The sequence below is a fragment of the Giraffa tippelskirchi genome, chromosome 13, assembly GCF_054371585.1.
Source record: "Giraffa tippelskirchi isolate mGirTip1 chromosome 13, T2T-mGirTip1v1.2.pri, whole genome shotgun sequence".
Taxonomy (NCBI): domain Eukaryota; kingdom Metazoa; phylum Chordata; class Mammalia; order Artiodactyla; family Giraffidae; genus Giraffa; species Giraffa tippelskirchi.
In genome coordinates, this window is record NC_137287.1 from 17,859,411 (window position 1) to 17,880,126 (window position 20,716).

Consider the following 20,716-nt stretch of genomic DNA (forward strand, 5'->3'; position numbering starts at 1 on the left):
TGGACAGAGGAGCCTGGCGGGCTACAGTCCGTGGGTCACAAAGAGTCAGACACGACTGAGTGACTGAGCACAGCACACCTCAATAAAGTAGGAGGCGAAGAAGAGAAAATAAGCCAAAGCAAGTAGGAGGAGAGAGATGGTAAAGATAAGCGCAGAAATGGAATTAAAAACAGGAAAGCAATAGAGAACATCTGCTGAAACAAAGAGGTAGCTCTTTGAAAAGACTAGTACAATGGACAAACCTCTAGCAAAACAGCCAAAGGGAAAAAGAGAGGAGACACGAATTACAAATATCAGAAATGAAACAGCAGATAGCACTAGAGACCCCATAGCCATCAAAAGAATAATAAGCGAATACTACGAACAAGTCTACACACATAAATTTCACAAATTAGAGGAAATGGAACAATTCCTCAAAAAACACAAATTGTCACCAAGTTCAAAGTAGATAATTTGAACAGTCCTAGAAATATTAAGGAAACTGAATTTATGATTTAAAACCTCCTAAAGAAGTAATCTCCAGGCCCTGATGGCTTCACTGGAGAAGTCTACCAAATGTATAAAGAATTAATAGCAATTCTACACAAATCTCTCCCAGAAAATAGAAGAAAGTGAGGGAACACTTTCTGACTCATTCTATGAAGCCAAAATTACTCTGTTAGCAAAGTTTGACAAAGACAGTAAAAAGGAAAAAAGAAAGACAGAAAGAAAACTATAGATGAATTTCCCTCATGATGATAGATGGAAAAAATTCTTAATGAAATACAAGTAAATAGAAATCAACAATTTATTTCATTATTCTGTTGCTTTTTAATTTATTTGAGGGATGAAAGTCTGGTTTGAATTTTGAAGGAGAAAAATCACAGGGTCATGTCAATGATGTAGAAAAATCATTTGACAAAATCCAACACCCATTTATGATAAAAATTCTCAGGAAAATAGGATTGGGGAGAAAATATTTGTAAACTGTATATGTAATAAAGGACTACTATCAATAATATATAAGAAATTGCTTCACTCAGTATGACAACTGCTAGGTCCATCCATGTTGCAACAAATGGCAATTTTTTTTTCTTTCTTATGACTGAGTAATGTTCCGTTAAGTATATATATACATCTTCTTTATCCATTCCTCTGTTGATAGATCTTTAGGTTGCTTCCATCTCTTGGCTCTTATCTCCAGTACTCTTGCCTGGAAAATCCCATGGATGGAGGAGCCTGGTGGGCTGCAGTCCATGGGGTCGCTAAGAGTCAGACATGACTGAGCGACTTCACTTTCACTTTTCACTTTCGTGCATTGGAAAAGGAAATGGCAACCCACTCCAGTGTTCTTGCCTGGAGAGTCTCAGGGACGGAGAAGCCTGGTGGGCGGCTGTCTCTGGGGTTGCACAGAGTCAAACATGACTGCAGTGACTTAGCAGCAGCAGCAGCTTGGCTCTTATAAATAGTGAACACTGGGTGCATATATCTTTCCAAGTTATGGTTTTCCTCCAAGTACATGCCCAAGGGCTACCTTGGTGGCTCAAATGGTAAAGAATCTGCCTGCAATGCTAGAGGCCCAGGTCCAGTCCCTGGGTTGGAAAGATTCCCTGGACAAGGGGATGGTAACCCACTCCAGTATTCTTTCCTGGAGCATCCCCATGACAGAAGAGCTTGGTGGGCTACAGTGGGCTACAGTCCATGGGGCTGCAAAGAGTTGGACATGACTGAGTGACTACAATTTCACTTTTTTTCATAAGCCCAAGAATGGGATTTCTGGATCAGTAAGTCAGACACAGAAAGACAAATATCATATAATATTGCTTATATGTAGAATCTAAAAAAAGTCATAGAAATGAACTTATTTACAAAACAGAAGTAGAGTCACAGAAGTGGAAAACAAACTTATAGCAACTAGGGGATAAGGAGGGGTAGGATAAGTTGGGAGATTGGGATTGACATATACACACTGTTATATATCAAATAAATAACTATTAGTGATAAGGATCTACCAATTAGCACAGGGAATTCTGCTCAATACTGTAATGATCTATATGGGAAAAGAATCTAAAGAAAAAAATAGTGGATTCATGCATATGTATAACTGAGTCACTTTGCTATACACCTGAAACTAATGCAACATTGTAAATTAACTATACTCCAATAAAATATACAAAAAATTATCAAAACTCAATACTAAAAGCTCAATGCAATTTTAAAATGGGCAAGAGATATCAACATACATTTCACCGAAGAGGATAAACAAGATGGCAAATAAGCATGTGGAAAGGTATTCAGTATCCAGGGCTTTAAGGAAATATAAATTAAGAATACAATGACCTGTCACTACATGGCTACTGGAAAAGCTAAAATAAAAAATAATGACAAAAACAAATCCTGGGGTATCTAGATTATCTGAATTACTCAAAGCATTTTGAGTTAGAGTTTAAAATTGTCCAACAACTTGGGAAAACAGTTTCTTAAACAAATGACAAGAAAAAAACTAAACTGATATTTATGACCTGGCAATTACACTCTTCCAAAGAAATGGAAACTTATGTCTACATAAAACCTGTACATGACCCTTCATAGCATCTATGTTTGTAATAATCAAACTCTTGTAATAATCAAACCAAGAAAATGTCCCTCAATACGTGACTGTTTAAATAAATGGATTCATTCACAGTGTGAACTTTTATGCAGCAGTAAAAAAAAGAATGGATGTCCTTAACAACTTACGTGGATCTCAGGGGCATTATGCTGAGTGAAAAAAGTCAATCTTAGGGCTTCCCCGGTGGCTCAGTGACAAAGAATCCACGTGCCAGTGTAAGAGACACAGATTCAAACTCTGATCTGGGAAGATATCACATGCTGCCAAGCAACTAAGCCTGTGCTATGAAGCCTATGCTCTAGAGCCTGGGAACTGCAACTCCTGAGCCCATGTGGCACAGCTACTAAGGCTTACATGCCCTAGATCCTGCAGTTCACAACAAGAGAAGCCACTGCAATGAGAAGCCCTTGCCCTGCAACTAGAGAGTAGCCCCTTCTCTTTGCAACTAGAGAAAAGCCTGCACAGCAATGAAGACCTAGCACTGCCGTTAAATAAATAAATGCATGCTATGCTTAATCGCTCAGCTGTGTCCAACTCTCTGGAACCGCATGAACCGCAGCCCTCCAGGCTCCCCCGTCCATGGAGATTCTCCAGGCAAGAACACTGGAGTGGGTTGCCAAGCCCTTCTCTGGGGGATCTTCACAAAAATAAATAAAATTATTTTTTTTAAAAGGAAGAAACCAATCTTAAAAGATCACACACTTTGTGATTCCACTGTATATACTTGCAATGACTGTGTCATCCACTTGGAAAATTGCCTGCATCCAAATCTGGTCTTAAGGTCTGTGTTAGAACACAAACTGAATGACTACCCTAAGCCTGGCTTCTCCCTCAAGCACCAGCATCTTGCTTAAAGCTCAGAGTTCTTGCTTGGCATTAAACCCATTCCTGATTTGGGGATCAGCATGTGAAAAGGCCCAGAAGCCTACAGCACAAATCCCTTTTGGGGGAATGTCCAATGTTAAACATATGCCCTGGAGCAGGAGATGTAGTTGGAAATAAAGACAGACAGACCAGGATGGGTGTTAACTAAAGACAGACCAGGTTAGGGGAGAACTCAAAGCTCTGGGCATCTCTCAGCCTCAAAAGTCACCATATGGTCCTCACACCAGGGGTTGCTTGCACCCATGCAGATCACTTGCAGTTCCTCAAACAAGTCAGTCCCTCTCCAGCTTCCAGGCCTTTGCATGTACTGGCTAGCTTCTACTCAACCCTCAGGTCTCAACTTAAATGGCACTTCCTCTAAGAAGTCTTTCTCTTGCCTGCCAACTGATTTAGTCTAAATTTCTATTTATGTATGTATAAGGTTACTTATGTTTCTCGACCTTGGAGAAGTGGCCCTCTATAGGGGTTGCCCACTGTGTCCGGGCAGTGCTCTCCCCTTCTGTCTCCCAAGGGCCGGGGACCACCTGTCCCCGAGCAGGTTCTGATCTATGTTTGTGAACTCAGTTCCTCAAGATGCTGAGTCATAGTTTTCTTGCCTCTAGTGTCTGCCAGGATCCTGGTGGGTGGCCTTCCCCTTGCCCGGTGTGGGTTGATTGCCCTTACCATGTGCTGTCCCTGATATTTCTCCATTTATAGCACCCATTCACTGGAGGCAGGTGTGTGATCTGCTGGAAATTACAATGTGGAAACAGAGAAGTGTGAAAGGATGTAGGCAGGCCTCCAAAGACTTGGTATGAAAGAAGGAAGTTTGCTTGTGTGTGAATCTTACATACACATCTGCTTGTGATGCATAAAATATCTCTGGAAAAAATATGCAAGAATCTGGTAACATTTGCTTAGTTCTAGGAATGAGTTTAACTCCAAAAAGATGAGTCTGGCCTCTAGGGAAGATGCTTGTGGAAGAAGCTGGACTGAGGATGTTGGTTTGGTCTCTGTTCTTTCAACACAGATCCTGAAACTAGGATTAGGATGCAGGTGGTTTATTTGGGAGGTGATCCTGAGAAGTACAAGTAAGGGAACAGAGAGTGAGACAGGGGAGAGAGAAAAGTCAACAAGAGGTATGTTCATGAGCAGGTTACTGCTATGGGTCCCTGGGGCTCCATCCTGCTGGAGCCCCTCTAAGGAGTCTCTAGGGTGCCATCCCACTGTGGATTGAGGAGGTTGGGACATTTGTCCACTGACCTCCAAGCCTCCTTAGTATTCACACCCCCTGTTTGCACCAAAACAAGTCCTGTGGTATATGATGCAGGAGAAAGCAGCAGAGAAGACACATCTCTTGGAGGTTAAGATGGACATGGATAGCATCTGCTCTGGGCAGGATCCACAGACCTGCAGCAGTCCACACCTACGAGGAAACTGTCTGCTTCTACTGATGGTCTTATGGGCATAGCCCTCAGAACATAGACAGCAAAGGGAGCATCAGGCAACACAAGCCTTCTGGAGACCAGCCTCATTTTGGAGTAACAGAGGAAACATTATTACCCGCCTCCCCTTTCCAAGATAAAGAGGCTGAATCTCAGAGATCTTACATAACCTGTCTTTGGACACTCAGTTCCTGATAAAGAAAGACAAATTCTCAAACCTTCCAGTATTTTTTTATTGCCTATCCTAGAGGCAGGACTCAGCAAATGTTTACTAAGTACACATGTGAATGAACCAGATTCCTTCCTTTGGCAGAGTGGGAGCTCCATGGGGACTCACTCAAGTGCTGTCCAGCAGTAAGTGTCGGCACTGAAGCCTGCAGACCAACGTGGGTTAAGCTCTGGGATGTCAAGTGTTGAGACTCACACAGCCAAAGCAGAAAAGTCGATGCTCACGGATTTGGAGGGGTGACTGCCTTTTCCGTAGGCTGAGTGAGCCCAGGAAGGGAGTAGCGGTCACGATTTGAACTCTTCTTTGATATTAGTCCAACCCCCAGCTGGAGAGTGTCTGTGTTTTTACTGTGTGACCTCACCCTCATGGCTCTGGCTGATTAGACCTGTATGGATCAGGAGATGCAGTCCTTGACTGGGGTAACTGAATCAGAGCCTCTTTAAGAATAAGACACAGAAAGTATAGTCAGATGCTGGTGAGTGCTTGGTTTAGAAGGCCATCTGGAATCAGGGTCAGAGCTGAGACTTGGCAATTCAAAGTTAAAGTGGATGCATGTATAGACAGTGGAATATTACTCAGCCATAAAGAATGCCATTTGTAGTAACATGGATGGACCTGGAGATTATCATCCTAAGTGAAGTACCTCAGACAGAAAAAGACAAATCTCATGATATTACTTACATGTGGAATTGAAAAAAGTTGATACAAATGAATTTATTTACAAAACAGAAACACACTTGAGATATAGAAAACAAACTTATGGTTATCAAAGGGGAAAGGTGGGAGGGAAGGATACATTAGGAGTTGGGATTAACATATGCATAGTATGATATATAAAGTAATCTACAAGGACCTCCTATATAGCACAGGGAACTCTACTCAATATTCTATAGTAACCTTTGTGGGAAAAGGATCTGAAAAACTATGGACACAGGTACATGTACAATTGAATCACTTTACTGTACACTTGAAACTAACACAACATTGTAAATCAACTATACTTCAATATAAATAAAAATTAAGTTAAAAATTAAAAAAAAACAAGTTAAAAGACATTTAAAAAGCCACAAGTTTCCTTAGGAATTCTTTCTATCAAAAGTGATGGAAAGTTAAAGACAAATTAGCTTACACACAGAAAGGGGATTTACAGGTTCAGTTCAGTTCAGTCGCTCAGTCGTGTCCGACTCTTTGCAACCCCATGAATTCCAGCACGCCAGGCCTCCCTGTCCGTCACCAACTCCTGGAATCTACCCAAACCCATGTCCATTGAGTCAATGATGCCATCCAACCATCTCATCCTCTGTCGTCCCCTTCTCCTCCTGCCCCCAATCCTTCCCAGCATTAGGGTCTTTTCCAGTGAGTCAACTCTTCACATGAGGTGGCCAAAGTACTGAAGTTTCAGCTTCAACATCAGTCCTTCCAATGAACACTCAGGATTGATCTTCTTTAGGATGGACTGGTTGGATCTCCTTGCAGTCCAAGGGACTCTCAAGAGTCTTCTCCAACACCACAGTTCAAAAGCATCAATTCTTCGGCGCTCAGCTTTCTTCACTGTCCAACTCTCACATCCATACATGACCACTGGAAAAACCATAGCCTTGACTAGACAGACCTTTGTTGGCAAAGTAATGTCTCTGCTTTTAAATATGCTATCTAGGTTGGTCATAACCTTCCTTCCAAGGAGTAAGCGTCTTTTAATTTCATGGCTGCAATCACCATCTACAGTGATTTTGGAGCCCAAAAAAATAAGGTTCAGGCAACTGTAAACCCCAGGATAATGTAGGCATTAGATGCTGCTTGATGTAGGGGCTCAAATGATGTCATATGACCTACTTCTTTCTTCATCACTGAGCTGTGCTCTACTCCACATGAAGACTTTACTCTAAAATAGGAATAATCTTGGTAGTTCTAAGATGACTCCAGCAACTCCAAAACCTACATCTGCCACCTTGAAACCTCCTCGTAAAGATGGAGAGTGTCTTTCCAGGATGTTCCAGCAAAGCCTCATTGTATCCTGTTGACTCTGGTTGGGCCATGAGAAATCACTTCTGGGACCAGAGGAAATCTGTTGAGATGATTGGATAAAGCATGGCAACAAGCTGCATCCCAAGCTTTGGGCAAGGAGACCTTAACCGAATCATATGGAGTGACAAAAGGAAGGAGCGGGTCCCCAAATACTTGGAAGAAGAATGACTGGATGTTGGGGAATCCATTACATCATTGCTAAATAACAGACAAGATAAGACAGAGGACAAGAGAAAGGGGATCTTGGTCATACAGAGAGGGACAGAGAAAGACCAAGGGGAGGAAAAAGAGACAGAGAAATCCTGTTAGCGCCTCCCTTTCGTAGTCTCCTATCCATTCCCAGAAATGCCATGTGGACATACCTTTGTGTCATTACAATGAACTCCTCTTTTTTCTCTAGATGGATTTCTGTTTCTTATCACCACCAGCCCCAAACTCAGAGAGAGATGGTCATTTACCCTGGCCACCTGGACAGACGGCTGGATTGACACAACAGGGAGGAGAGCCTCATGTCTAGATGCACTTTAGCAGATGAATCATGAGTTCCCACCATTTCAGCATTAATTTCATGAACAGCAATTGTCTCCCCAGTTACTAAGCACTGTTAGTCCTAATTAACGAGTTGCACGCAATTTTTCAACCTATCAAGGAGTGAAATAAAATAATGAGCTCAGCTGAGAAGGACTGGAAAAGCAGTGAGTTCACTGGGGAAATGGTGTTTTATTACCAATTCCACTCAGGGTTAAGTTACACAGGTTTTTTTTTTTTTTTTCCCCACTTTCCTTCTAATCGTACCTTTGAGTCAGGAGAATCGTGTCAGGATATTAAGATGAAAGATGCTTCTATGTTTCCCTTATAAACGAGCTCGATTTAATTCATGATTACACTCAGTTAATTTGGATGCCTTAATGATCCCTTTCGCAGGGAAAGGAATCCGATGAATGAGTCATGCCCGCCTCATCCCGTGGCATTTCTAAGAAATTACTCTATTAAAAAACAAAATATTAAAAAATTATGTTCTGTTTCCAGATGTGTTTTTAGACTTTGACATCCTGTCATTTTGATAATGGCAATCAACAGAAGGTTCCAGGAGAAGGAGACTGAGGGCAGGAGAAGAGGGTGACAGAGGATGAGATGGTTGGATGACATCACCAACTTTTTTTTGAGCAATCTCTGGGAGAGAGGGGGCTTCCCAGGTGGTGCTAGTGGTAAAGAACCTGCCTGTCAATGCAGGAGATGTAAGAGACGCTAGTTCGATCCCTGGGTTGGGAAGATTCCCCTGGAGGAGTGCATGGCAGGCAACCCACTCCAGTATTCTTGCCTGGAGAATCCCCATGGACAGAGGAGCCTGGCGGGTTATGGTCCACAGGGTTGCAAAGAGTCAAACAAGACTTAGCGACTGAACAAAAAGGGAGCAGACTAACTTGTCAGTATCCCAAAGTCCTAAGTCCTTCATGATCTGGTCTTCCTTGTCTTTCTCTGCTCCAGCGTTTCCACCCCTTGCCTGGACTCATACATCAGGTGCCCCGTAAGTGCCCGTTGAAGGAAGAAGAACCCCCTCCCCAGCTCAGCACCCTCTGTGCACGCCATCCTGCTGGCCCATAGGGGGAGCTGCTCCCCCTTCAACACTTGGTCCAAGTCTGGAGCCACTGTTCCTTGTTCCCTTGAGCAGAGCTGAGACAGGCTGACATTTCCACAAAGAGCATCACTGCAAATGTGTGAGGGGATTGGGAAGTAAACAAGGAAGATGCAAGAACACACAAAATGTTCATGTTTCTTTATGGTCTGATCATCAGAATTCCAATCAAAGTGGCTGAGAGCTTTGCTAAGCTCAATTCTCTCTGGCCTCTGCTGGCTGGACACGGTTCTGTCTGAGCCTCTCCCTTTCTCACCTCTATGTGGCCAGAGCCGGCTGTTTGCCATGCCAAAGAGCCCTTTGCCCTCTTCCTAGGGCTAAAATAAAAAGTCTCTCCCTTTAATGAGTTCCAGTGCTTTCCCCAAGTCAAGCATCTCTCCCCATCTCTAAGACGCTGTCACTTTGGTTAAAGCAGTGAGATTTCTGTACCAGCAGCAACAGCATCACCTGGGAACTTGTTAGAAATGAAAATTCCCAGACCCCACCCCACCTTCTGAAATAGTGACTTCATGGGTGAGTCTAGAAATTTATGATTCAACCAGCCCTCCAGGTGACTCTGAAGTGCACACTGATTTAAAAACCACTGGACCACAGAAGCCAGTCCAGACAGGATAAACAGTGAAGTGAAGAATCTATTCTGTGAAGGTCATGGCTGTCGGCCATGGCTGCAGCTCTCAAAAGCCTGGAAAGAGGGGCTGTTTATTACGGACACCATAAGGATAACTCTGACTTTGAAAATCTCAGGAAAATCTCCGGGGGCCCTGTCGAAACCAAACCCAACCCCTGGGTCCCAGACCTAGTTTCCTGGCTCCTATTTTATAATATAATTTTTAACATGAAAATTGCTTATATTTGAGGTACACAGCATGGTGAATTTGATATACCTGTGGCTCAAACAGTAAAGAATCCACATGCAATGCGGGAGACCTGGGTTTGATATCTGGGTTGGGAAGATCCCCTGGAGGAGGGCATGGCAACTCACTCCAGTATTCTTGCTTGGAGAATTCCCATGGACAGAGGTGCCTGGAGGGCTATAGTCCATGGGGTCAGAAAGAGTTGAACACAGCTGAATGACTAAGTACACATATCTAGTGAAATAATTAATATAGTCAACTAATTACGATATCATCTCCACATATAGTTAGCATTTTAGCCATGAGAGCATTTTCAGTATTAAATCCAATACTATTAACTTTAGTCATCATGCTGCAAGTTTTCCAGGTGGCACTATTTGTAAAGAATCTGCCTGCCAGTGCAGGAGACACAAGAGACATGGATTCGATCCCTGAGTCAGAAGATCCCCTGGAGGAGGAAATGGCAACCCACTCCAGTATTCTTGCCTGGAGAATCCTATGGACAGAGGAGCCTGGTAGGCTACAGTTCATGGAATTGGAAAGAGTTGGATATGACTGAAGCAATTTAGCATACACATCATGGCTCGGCTGGTAAAGAATCCACTGCAATGTGGGAGAGCTGGGTTCAGTCCCTGGGTTGGGAAGATCCCCTGGAGAAGGGAAAGGCCAACCCACTCCAGTATTCTGGCCTGGAGAATTCCATGAACTGTATATAGTCCATGGGGTGGCAAAGAGTTGGACTGAGTGACTTTCACTGCACTTCACTTCATGCTATACAGTAGAGCCTACCTGGGCTTACTCATCCTATGTAACTACAACTTCGCACCCTTTGATCAACATATGCCCTTTCCTTCTCCCTCTCCTGATAACCACTGTGAGATGCTTTCTGCTTCCACGTATGGGACTTTCTTAGATTCCACAGCTAAGCGAGATCATGCAGTTTGTTTTCCCTTCTGCGTCTGACAATTTATTTAGCGCAATCTCCAGGTTTATACGTGTTGCAAATTCCGCTTCTTTAAAGCGGAATACTATTCCACTGTATGTGTTCTCTATCCATTCACTTGTTGATGGACACGTAGGTTGTTTCTGTATCCTGGTTATTGTGAATAATGGTGCAATAAATATGAGAGTACAGGCATTGCTTTGAGATACTGACTTCATTTCCTTTTTAGTATAAACCCAGAAGAGAGGTTGCTGGATCAGAGGATAGGTCTATTTTTAGCTTTTGGAGGAAACTTCATGCTGCTTGCCATAATGGCTATACAAGTTTACATCACCACCAACAGTGCACAAGCTTTCCCTATCGCCACATCCTTGTCAACATCTGTTGTCACTTGTCTTCTTGATGACAGCCATTCTAACAGGTGTGTGAGGTGATAGCTCTCTGCGGTTTTGATTTGCATTTCTATGATGATTAATTGTGTTGAGCACCTTTTCCTGTACCTGTTGGCCATTTGTATGTCTTCTTTGGAAAAATGTCCATTCAGGTCCTCTGCCCATTTAAAAATCTGATGATCTGTTTGCTATTGATTTATTTGAGTTCCTTATATATTTTGGATACTAACCCCTTATCAGATATGTGGTTTGCAAGCATTTTCTCCCAAATTGTAGGCTGTCTTTTCATTTTGTTAATTGTCTTACGGCAGAGATCTCAAACTCTTTGATACTAGAATTGTGAGTTTGTAAAGTCCATGTTGGGGCTTCCGTGGTGGGTCAGGTGGTTATGAATCAGCCTGCAATGTAGGAGACCTGGATTCAATCTCTGGATTGGGAAGATCCCCTGGAGAAGGGAATGGCTACCTACTGCAGTATTCTTGTCTGGAGAATTTCATGGACAGAGGAGCCTGGCAGGCTACAGTCCGTGGGGTGGCAGAGAGTTGGACACGATGGAACGATTTTCACTTTTCTCATGGCCCATACAGTGTTTCAAATCATTTTAAATTAGTTGCTTATTTTTTAAAAATTGGGATTTTTACGTGAAAATTTGAATTTCTGGATTTTTCTGAAAAGTCAGAAAATCTGGCTTGCAGTCTCCAGATTTGCTTCAATCCCTACCACTCTCTATTGTGTCCCCAACACTGAGGCTGACTGTCAGTCATCATTTATCCTTGTGCTTGTCCTGTTGTTTTACTTACTTTGCATTGTGGGGAGCGCAAAAACCAAATCTGGGGCCCATACCGTTTTTATCAAAAGGGAGAAGATGTAGACTAAAGAGGACGGAGGCAGGGGTTAAGAGAAGTGCAGGGTTAATTTAACAGGATTAATTTCTTGAGGAACTGAAAAATAAATGTAAATGTTTAATCTGAAAGCTAAACATAAGTTCCATCAAAAGAATGCAACTTAAGATGGCAACTAAATATATATTATTCTAAATCGTTCTTTACCATTTTGGCTAAATAATCGTTTGCAACTGAGACCCATGTATTATGATTATCAGTATATTATTAATAGATCCCACTGTCTGGTAGTGAGTTTTCTCTTCTGATTCTGCAATTATGTTATACTTTGCTCATGAGTGACAGATCAAGCGTTATATAACAGATTCTGAAAGTAACTTAAGAAAGGGTCTCTGCCGTGCCCATCAGCAATGTGGATCGGAAATGGGTGGCCAGGATCTTGTGGGGCAGGTTAGCTAAGCTGCGAATGCTGCCTTAACAAGAGGGCTCAGGAAGGCTTCATGGACCCTGGCACCAGCTGAACAGGTGTTCAAACCTCTAGGAATCCAAACTAGCGGGTGGTGAGAATTAGGAAACAGGTTCTGGAAAGAACTGATAAGCTGAACTTCATTAAAATTAAGTGTTTTTGCCCTTTGAAAGATACTACTGTCAAAAGAATAAAAAGTCAAGCCACATTCTAGGAAAAATGTTTGCAGAAGACATCTGAGATATTAATCAAGCTACACAAAGAACTCTTAAAACACAACAACAAGAAAACAACCTGATTAAAATAGACCAAAGTAATAGACTCTGCACTAAAGAAGATATACATATGGTGAATAAACTTAAGAAAAGATGTTCTACATCATATGTCATCAGAGAAGTTAACATTAAAACAACAATGAAATACCGCTACATACCTATTAGAACAGTCAAAATCCCATACATTGACAACACCAAATGCTGGCAAGGATATGGAGCCACAGGAACCCTCTCTTGCTGCTGGCGAGAATGCAAAATGATGCTGTTGCTTTGGAAGACAATTGGTTTCTTACAAAACTAAACATATTCTTAGAATGTGATCCAGCAATTACACTCCTTGGTATTTACCCAAATACTCCTTGGTATTTACGTCCACACAAAACTCTATGCAAGGATGTTGGTAGCAGCAAGATTTGGAAGAAATCAGATGCTGCTTAGTAGGTGCATGGATGAATAAAACTGTGGAACACCCAGTCAGTGAAGTATTATTCAGTACTAAAAAGAAATGAGCAATTGGTCCATGAAAAGACATAGAGGAAGCTTAAATACATGTTGATAAGTGAAAGAAGTCATATTGAAAAGGCTACATACTGTATAATTCCAACAATATGACATTCTGAAAAAGGCAAACCATGAAGTCAAAAAGATGAGTGGTGGCCAGGGATTGAGAGGGAAGAAGGGATGAAGAGGTGGAGCAGAGAGAATTTTTAGGGCTACAGAATACAGCTTATTTTGTATGATACCATAAGGATGCATACATGTCATAATACATTTGTACAAACTGATAAAATGTACAACATCACGTGTGAACTCTTATGTAAAGTAGGGACTTTGGATGATAGTGTTGTGTCAATGCAGGCTCATCAATTATTAAAAAAAATCCTACTCTGGTGGGGAATGTTAATGATAGAGAAGGCTATGCACATGTAAAGACAGAATATATATGGGAAATCTCTGTATATTCTGCTAAATTTTGCTGTAAAATTAGAACTGCTCTAAAAATAAAGTCTACTCTAAAAAGAGAGCTCTGCAGTAGTTGACATACAAAGTCTTAGAGATCACTTTAGTTATCTACTGTTGTGCGATAAACCACAACAAAACTCAGTGACATTGGTGGACTGTTCCTCTGCTGTTTTTGCCTGGTCTCACTCATGTGACTGAATTCCACTGCAGAGTTGGCTTGGCTGGGAGATGCAAGAGGGCCCAGCTGGCATGCCTGGCAGTTAGTGCTGGCTGTTGACTGAGACATCTTGGTTCTCCTCCATGTGGCCTCTTATCCTACAGGAGGCCAGACTAGCTTCCTTATACAGTGGGGTTCCAGCATCGTGTTCCGAGAGAATGAGCCCCAGTGCGCAAGCGCTCATCAAACCTCTGCTTGTACCACGTTTGCATGTGTCCTGCGTCATTGTTGTTTAGTCATTCAGCCATGTCTGACTCTTTTGTGACCCCATGGACCGTAGCCCGGCAGGCTCCCCTGTCCATGGGATTTCCCAGGCAAGAATACTGGAGTGGGTTGTCATTGACTTCTCCAGGGGCTCTTCCCAACCCAGGGATCGAACCCATATCTCTTGCATCCGCAGGCAGATTCTTTACCACTGAGCCACCAGGGAAGACCCTGCATGCGTCCTACAAGCCAAAGAAAATCACAGGGCCAAGCCCAGAATCAGTGTGGAGGGGAATATGTAAGAGTGGATAATGGAATGGGTGATGCAGTGGGACCTTTACTTTAGCAAACTATCTATGGCAGCACAGTAGTGAGCAATTAACTCATGTGCAGTGGACCCTCTGCCAACTGGCCTCAAAACAGTGCACTTAACCCTCTGGTAGGGTGACCCATAGACACTTTCGTTTCTTAGTTCTTTTTAATTTTTATTTTTGATAGCTCTTGCTTAAAGTATTTATTTATTTATTTTTATATTGGAGCATGTATTCTACTGTATATATATATATACCACATCTTCCTTATCCATTCATCTGACGATGGACATTTAGGCTGCTTCCATGTCCTGGCTATTGTAAATAGTGCTGCAGTGAACATGGGGATGCCTGTATCTTTTCAAATCATGTTTTTCTCTGGATATATGCCCAGGAGTAAGATTGCAGGGTCATACGGTAATTCTGTTTTTACTTTCTTAAGAAACCTACATACTGTTCTCCATAGTGGCTGCGCTAATTTACATTCCTACCTACAGGGTAGGAGGGTCCCCTTTTCTTCACACACTCTCCAGCATTTATTGTTTGTAGAGTTTTGATGATGGCCATTCTGACTGGTGTGAGGTAATATCTCATTGTCATTTTGATTTGCATTTCTCTACTAATTAGTGATGAACATCTTTTCATGTGCCTCTTGGCCATCTGCATGTCTTCTGTGGAGAAATGTCTACTTTGGTCTATTGCCTATTTTTTGGTTGGGTTATTTATTTTTCGGATTTTGAGCTGCATGAGTTGTTTGTAAATTTTGGAGACCAATTCCTTGTCAGTAGCATTGTTAGCAAATATTTTCTCCCATTCAAATTGAAGTATAGTTGATTTATAATATTATATTAGTTTCAAGTATATGACATAGTGATTCAATATTTTTATAGATCATACTCCATTTAAAGTTATTACAAACAATGGCTATAATTCCCTATGCTGTATAATATATGTTTGCTGCTTATTTATTTTATACAGAGTAGTTTGTACCTGTCAGTCCCATACCCCTATTTTGCCCTCCTCCCTTTACTCTCCCCACTGGTCATCACCAGTTTGTTCTTTATATTTGTGTCTATTTCTGTTTTGTTATATACATTTATTTATTTTGATTTTTAGATTGTACATGTCAGTGATAACATAGACGTTTTGTCTTTGTCTCACTTATTTCACTAAGCGTAATATCCTCTAGGTCCAATAATAACATCTAGGTTCTTGACAGATTTTGTTGATTTTGTTAGGGGCATTTTAAGGAGAAAACAGAAGTTTCTTGAAGCCAGACTTTTCTTGACTTTTGTGAGATTGTTGAAGCTCTCAAGGCAGGCATCTCTGTTAAGGAGGCAAGGGAGAAAATGGGCACCTGTGAGGGATACAAGCAGAAAGAGAGACTGGCTCTCCTAGGATTGGAAAGAAAGTGAGAACTCTAGAGTCCTTGAGCACCGGAGGTCTGTGACTGCCTTCCTTCAAGCCCCCAGGGAGATGATAGGCCCCCTGGGGATGGGGTGGGGATGACCACATGGTACATTGAGAGAAGCTGGACCCAGCATGGACACCACGCATGCTGGGCACATAGGGGAGCATGGTGCCCCTTGAAGGTGTTCAGCCCTGAGGTCCTGAACGCAGACGCCTATATTTTCAGCTGAGCAAAGATTCCCTTGCCTGCTGTGGTCCAGCTATCCAAGGGGAAACTCCCAAAAGTTTGCTTTGTGTGAGACCCCAGGACATTTTCAAGATCCAACATGGGAAACAGGGAATCTAGTCCACCCCGCCCGAAACAAGCTGGAAGCCAGAAGTGAGACATCATTTGATTTAAAGGCAATCATGTTAATGAGAGCTCTTGCACACTTAAATTTTTGGACTGCAATCCTTTTTCAGCCGGCACAATGAAAAATTATGGAAAATGTTTCTCTCTGAGTGTCAGCACCAAGACCTGCAGCCCCAGGCGCTTTCCTCCTTCCCGGGTCCCCATCCACTGGGCATGGTGGTAGCCTGCTGGACCCATGCCTGTGGCCTCCTTACATTTCACCATCTCTGCTAATGCCTGTCGCCTTCCTCCTCACTCATCTTCACTGTGTTGGCTTCCATTTCATCCCACAGATCCCTCTGCTGAGTGGATCTCTTGCTAAACACTGGCTGGAAAAAGAACGTAAGAGTAAAACAGAGGGTCAAGAGAGGGCTTAACTCTGGGGTTTGGATCCAAGGCTGGCCGTGGAGGGGCAGCTCAAGAGGGGCCGTGAGTGACAGCAGCCCACGTCTGAGCCCGTGGCTTGGCTGCACTGGCAGAGGAGTCCTTCCTGGGCCTGACTGTGCAGCGATAGCTCACTTCTGGAGGACATTTCAGTGGTAATTCTTTTCCTCTCTCTCTCTCTTTGTGTGTGCTACGTCACTAAGATGTGTTTGATTCTCTGCGACCCCATGGACTGTAGCCCACCAGGCTCCTCTGTCCATGGGATTCCCTAGGCAAGAATACTAGGGTGGGTTGTCATTTCCTCCTCCAGAGGATCTTCCCGACACAGGGACTGAACCTGAGTCTGCTGCATCTCCTGCACTGGCAAAAAGGAAATCAACCTTGAATATTCACCAGAAGGACTGATGTTGAAACTGAAGTTCCGATACTTTGGCCACCTGATGGGAAGAACCGACTCCCTGGATAACACCCTGATGCTGGGAAAGATTGAAGGCAGAAGGAGAAGGGAGTGACAGAGGATGAGACGTTTAGATGGCATCACTGACTCAAAGGACATGAGTTAGAGCAAACTCTGGGAGATAGTGAAGGACAGGTGAGTCTGGTGTACTGTATTCCATTGTGTTGCAGGGAGTCGGACATGACTTAGCAACTGAACAACAGCTAAAAGAATAAAAAGGAATTCAAATTTGAAAAGATTTAGACACTTTTGGAGAGAAAAAGGGTGGTACCTGTGATGGTGGTCCTAGGGGCTCAGTAATTTCCACACTCATTTCTCAAGGGCTCAGCCAGATGTAGAAGGATCAGGGGCTACAGAGGACCAGTTGACAGTGATGACCAGAGGAGATAAGCCCCCGGAACCTGGGTTGTAAGACGTCCTTCCACCCTCAGAAGTAACTGCTGCAGACACAGAGGGAAGCCTTACTTCCTGGGCAGCCTCCAGCCCACCTGCCTTTTTAAAAAGTGATTCAATTCTGTCTCTTAAAGTTGGTGGAGTAAACTGATAATTAAGCAATTAAGCATCAAAAGGAGGCTCTAACAGCCCTGGCACTTGTTCAGAAGACCAGGGAAGAAATTACAATGGAGAGAAAGGACCATTAATCAGAATCCTCCTTTCAGAGGATGTGGGAGTCCCAGGGGGCCGTATGTACTCAGGCTGGTCCAGGGCAGGTGTCTGGAGAGCTCTGGCTTTGGTGATATGAGTGAGTCCTGGCCATGCCCTGGTTTTCCAAGGACCTGACATCTCTTCTGCCCCTGTCACTGTATGGCTAGTGTGAGGATGAACTTCTCAGACTGAGATCTGACCAGTGGAGAGGGCCTCTAGGATATGCTAGAAAACGTGGCACATCTTTCAAGCTTGTCAGTTATCCTCAGGGTATTGAGATTACAAATGTTGAAATACATCAATCGACAAATAATTTAAACCATCATTTTTTTTTATCTGAAGTGAACATATCTTCATTAAAAACATTCTGTGCCAGGCACTTTTCCCAGCACTGGGAATACAGCGGGGCATGAAACAAACAAAATTCCTGACCACGTGGAGTTTATATTCTAGTCAGAGGAGACAGGTAATAAACAGATAAATAAGACAAGCACCCAGGATGCCAGGTTGTGGTAAGCATAATGCAGAAAGATAGAGCAGGGGGAGGAGATAAGTGATATGATGGCTGTAATTGATAAAGGATGGTAAGGAGGAGATTGAAATGATAAGGAAACTAACCTTGTGAAGATTCTCATCCCATTGGAATTACTCAAGAAAAGTCCCTTCATCTCCGGTCTGATCTCCTGGACAGTCTCCTAACTAGTTTTTCTGTTTTCACCTTTTCTTCTTCTCGTCTGTCAATCCCACTCCAGCCCGAATAGCTCCGACCCTTTCAGATCTGACCACCTGCTTTAAAAAATCTAAAGTAATTCCCATTCATCAGCAGTAAGAGCTCAGATGCCCACAGGCAGGGAGTGAAGAAAGCGGATGGACTGGTGAGGTCAGGGCTGTGTCAATCTGAAGAACAGGAGATGGGCCCAAAGGAGCCACTGCTCCTCAGTTCCAGGCAGTAACTGTGAACAAATATGGACCCAGTGTTGCCAGGTTTTGAATTTTTAGGTGAGAATTGAAATCTTGATGGTGATGCAAAATCTCCACACTGCAAACGTTGGCTGTCAATTAAAAGAATTTTAAACGCTAATGGGCCAACAAAACATGTCTATGGGGCCACCAGGTTGGAAGTTCTGGTTTAGACTCTGGTACTGCTGGCATCTCATCATCTGTACTTACTCACCTCTTCTCCCACCCCAGCCTCTTTGCTTCAGCCCCCACCTCCCCAAACACACACAAAACCTGTGTCTCAGTGACAGTAAAGGCTCTTCCCTAGATCCACCAGCCTCTTTCGTGACTTTGGGCTACTTTTCACTCTATATAGAATGGCCAACTCTTATTCATACTACCAAACCCCATTCAAAGTCATTGTCTTTGTGAATCCTTCCATTCCCCTCCGAGCATGCATGCTAAGTCGCTTCAGTTGTGTCTGACTCTCTGCTATTCTATGGACTGTAGCCCGCCAGGCTCCTCTATCCATGGGATTCTCCAGGTAAGAATCCTGGAGTAGGTTGCCATGCCCTCCTCCAGGGGATCTTCCTGACCCAGGGATCGAACCCACATCTCTTACGTCTCTTGCATTGGCAGGTGAGTTCTTTACCACTAGCATCACATGGGAAGCACTCCATTATCCTCCAAATGGTCATAATTCCTCCTTCTTCAGAGCTTTCGTAGCATTAGGCATGTGTGTTTGGTATTAGTTACAGCCAATACTTTGGCCACCTGATGCGAAGAACTGACTCCTTGGAAAAGACTCTGATGCTGGGAAAGATTGAGGGCAGGAGGAGAAGGGGATGACAGAGGATGAGATGGTTGGATGGCATCACAGACTTGATGGACTTGAGTTTGAGCAAGCTTCGGGAGTTGGTGATTGACAGGGAAACCTTGGGCTGTAGCCCACCAGGGTCCTCTGTTCATGGGATTATTCAGGCAAGAATACTGGAGTGGATTGCCATGCCCTCCTCCAGGGCATCTTCCCAACCCAGGGATGGAACGAGGATCTTCTGCATCGCAGGCAGATTCTTTACTATCTGAGCCACCTGGGTTGCCCTCTCTACTGTCTGTGACTCTCTTGAAGCAGGGACAGCCTTTTGCATGACTATTTTGCAAGCCCCTTGCAGAGCATTGTAAGAAAAGTTGTTCAGTAGATGGGTGAGAGGGCAATAAAGTCTACCAGTGAGGACCTTAGGCTGTGAACACAGACAGACCTCCAGTAAAATCTTAGTTCTACAGTTCGCACTACTTTGCTTAGTCGCTCAGGCATGTCCAACTATTTGCAATCCCTTGGACTGCAGCCCACCGGACTCTTCTGTCTATGGGATTTCGCAGACAAGAATACTGGAGTAGGTTGCCATTTCCTATTCCAAAGGATCTTCCCTACCCAGGGATCAGACCTGAGTCTCCTGTGTCTCCTGCGTTGGTAGGCGGATTCTTTACCACTAGCGCCACCTGGGAAGCCCCTTTATCTGATTTTGCTCACTTGTAAAATACGTGGAATGATAAAAAGAGCTTATGTCTTCAAAATGCTCTGATGCCTGGCACATAGTCAGTTCTCAATAAATGTTCCAAAAGGTCAAAAGCAAGAGAAATCAATTTCTACCTGTGGATAGAAAAGAGTGGCTTTCAAAAATTTCCTCCTTTCCTCGAGCCCCCAGAAGCCTGCCTCTGATAAGTACACATGTCCACTTTGCATGGAATGAGGGCCCATGTGTTAATTTCGTGGTGGAGCGCAAGTTCCAGGAAGATAAAAGTCCAGCCAGTATTCTGGCCCATCGCTCTCCCCAGACTTCATGGTTCTTGCCTTAGACCCCTCCCTGGTTCCTGCCCAAGCATAGTATTCCAGGTAGCTTTGAACATTTTTGTTTTAAAATCTGAGATTGTTTTTTTCTACTAGTGGCACTATTAATAAAAACACATAAACTTCTAAGTCTTAACAGTTCTAAACATGGATGCCAGTCTCTTATTTCATCCTCACAACAGCCCCATGAAATAATTAGGGCTACTTTTCATTAAGAACCAGAGGCCCAGATAATGCTGTTGACATCCTCAGGACCGCATCATAGCAAGTCTCAAATGGCCTTTACCTCATCCCAATATCCTTCATTTGACAGACACCACTGGATACCTACTTTGTGCTGTGCAGAGAATACAGAGGAAATGGGTGAGGCAACAATGTCTCCATC

The 20,716-nt window shown here is 43.3% G+C and overlaps 1 protein-coding gene across 2 annotated transcripts in view; it reads left to right on the forward strand.

Moving 5' to 3' along the window:
* The window catches only part of LOC145531297 (uncharacterized), a 263,548-nt gene that overhangs the window by 198,486 nt on the left and 44,346 nt on the right, over nucleotides 1-20,716 (forward strand). The window contains exon 4 of one of the 2 annotated variants that reach the window (XR_014072337.1): nucleotides 7,554-7,831. The exons of the other annotated variant lie outside the window; for it this stretch is intronic. The gene's annotated coding sequence lies outside the window, so the exon portion shown is untranslated. Of the gene's footprint in view, nucleotides 1-7,553; nucleotides 7,832-20,716 lie in introns of those variants that run through there. 2 annotated transcript variants of the gene reach the window in all.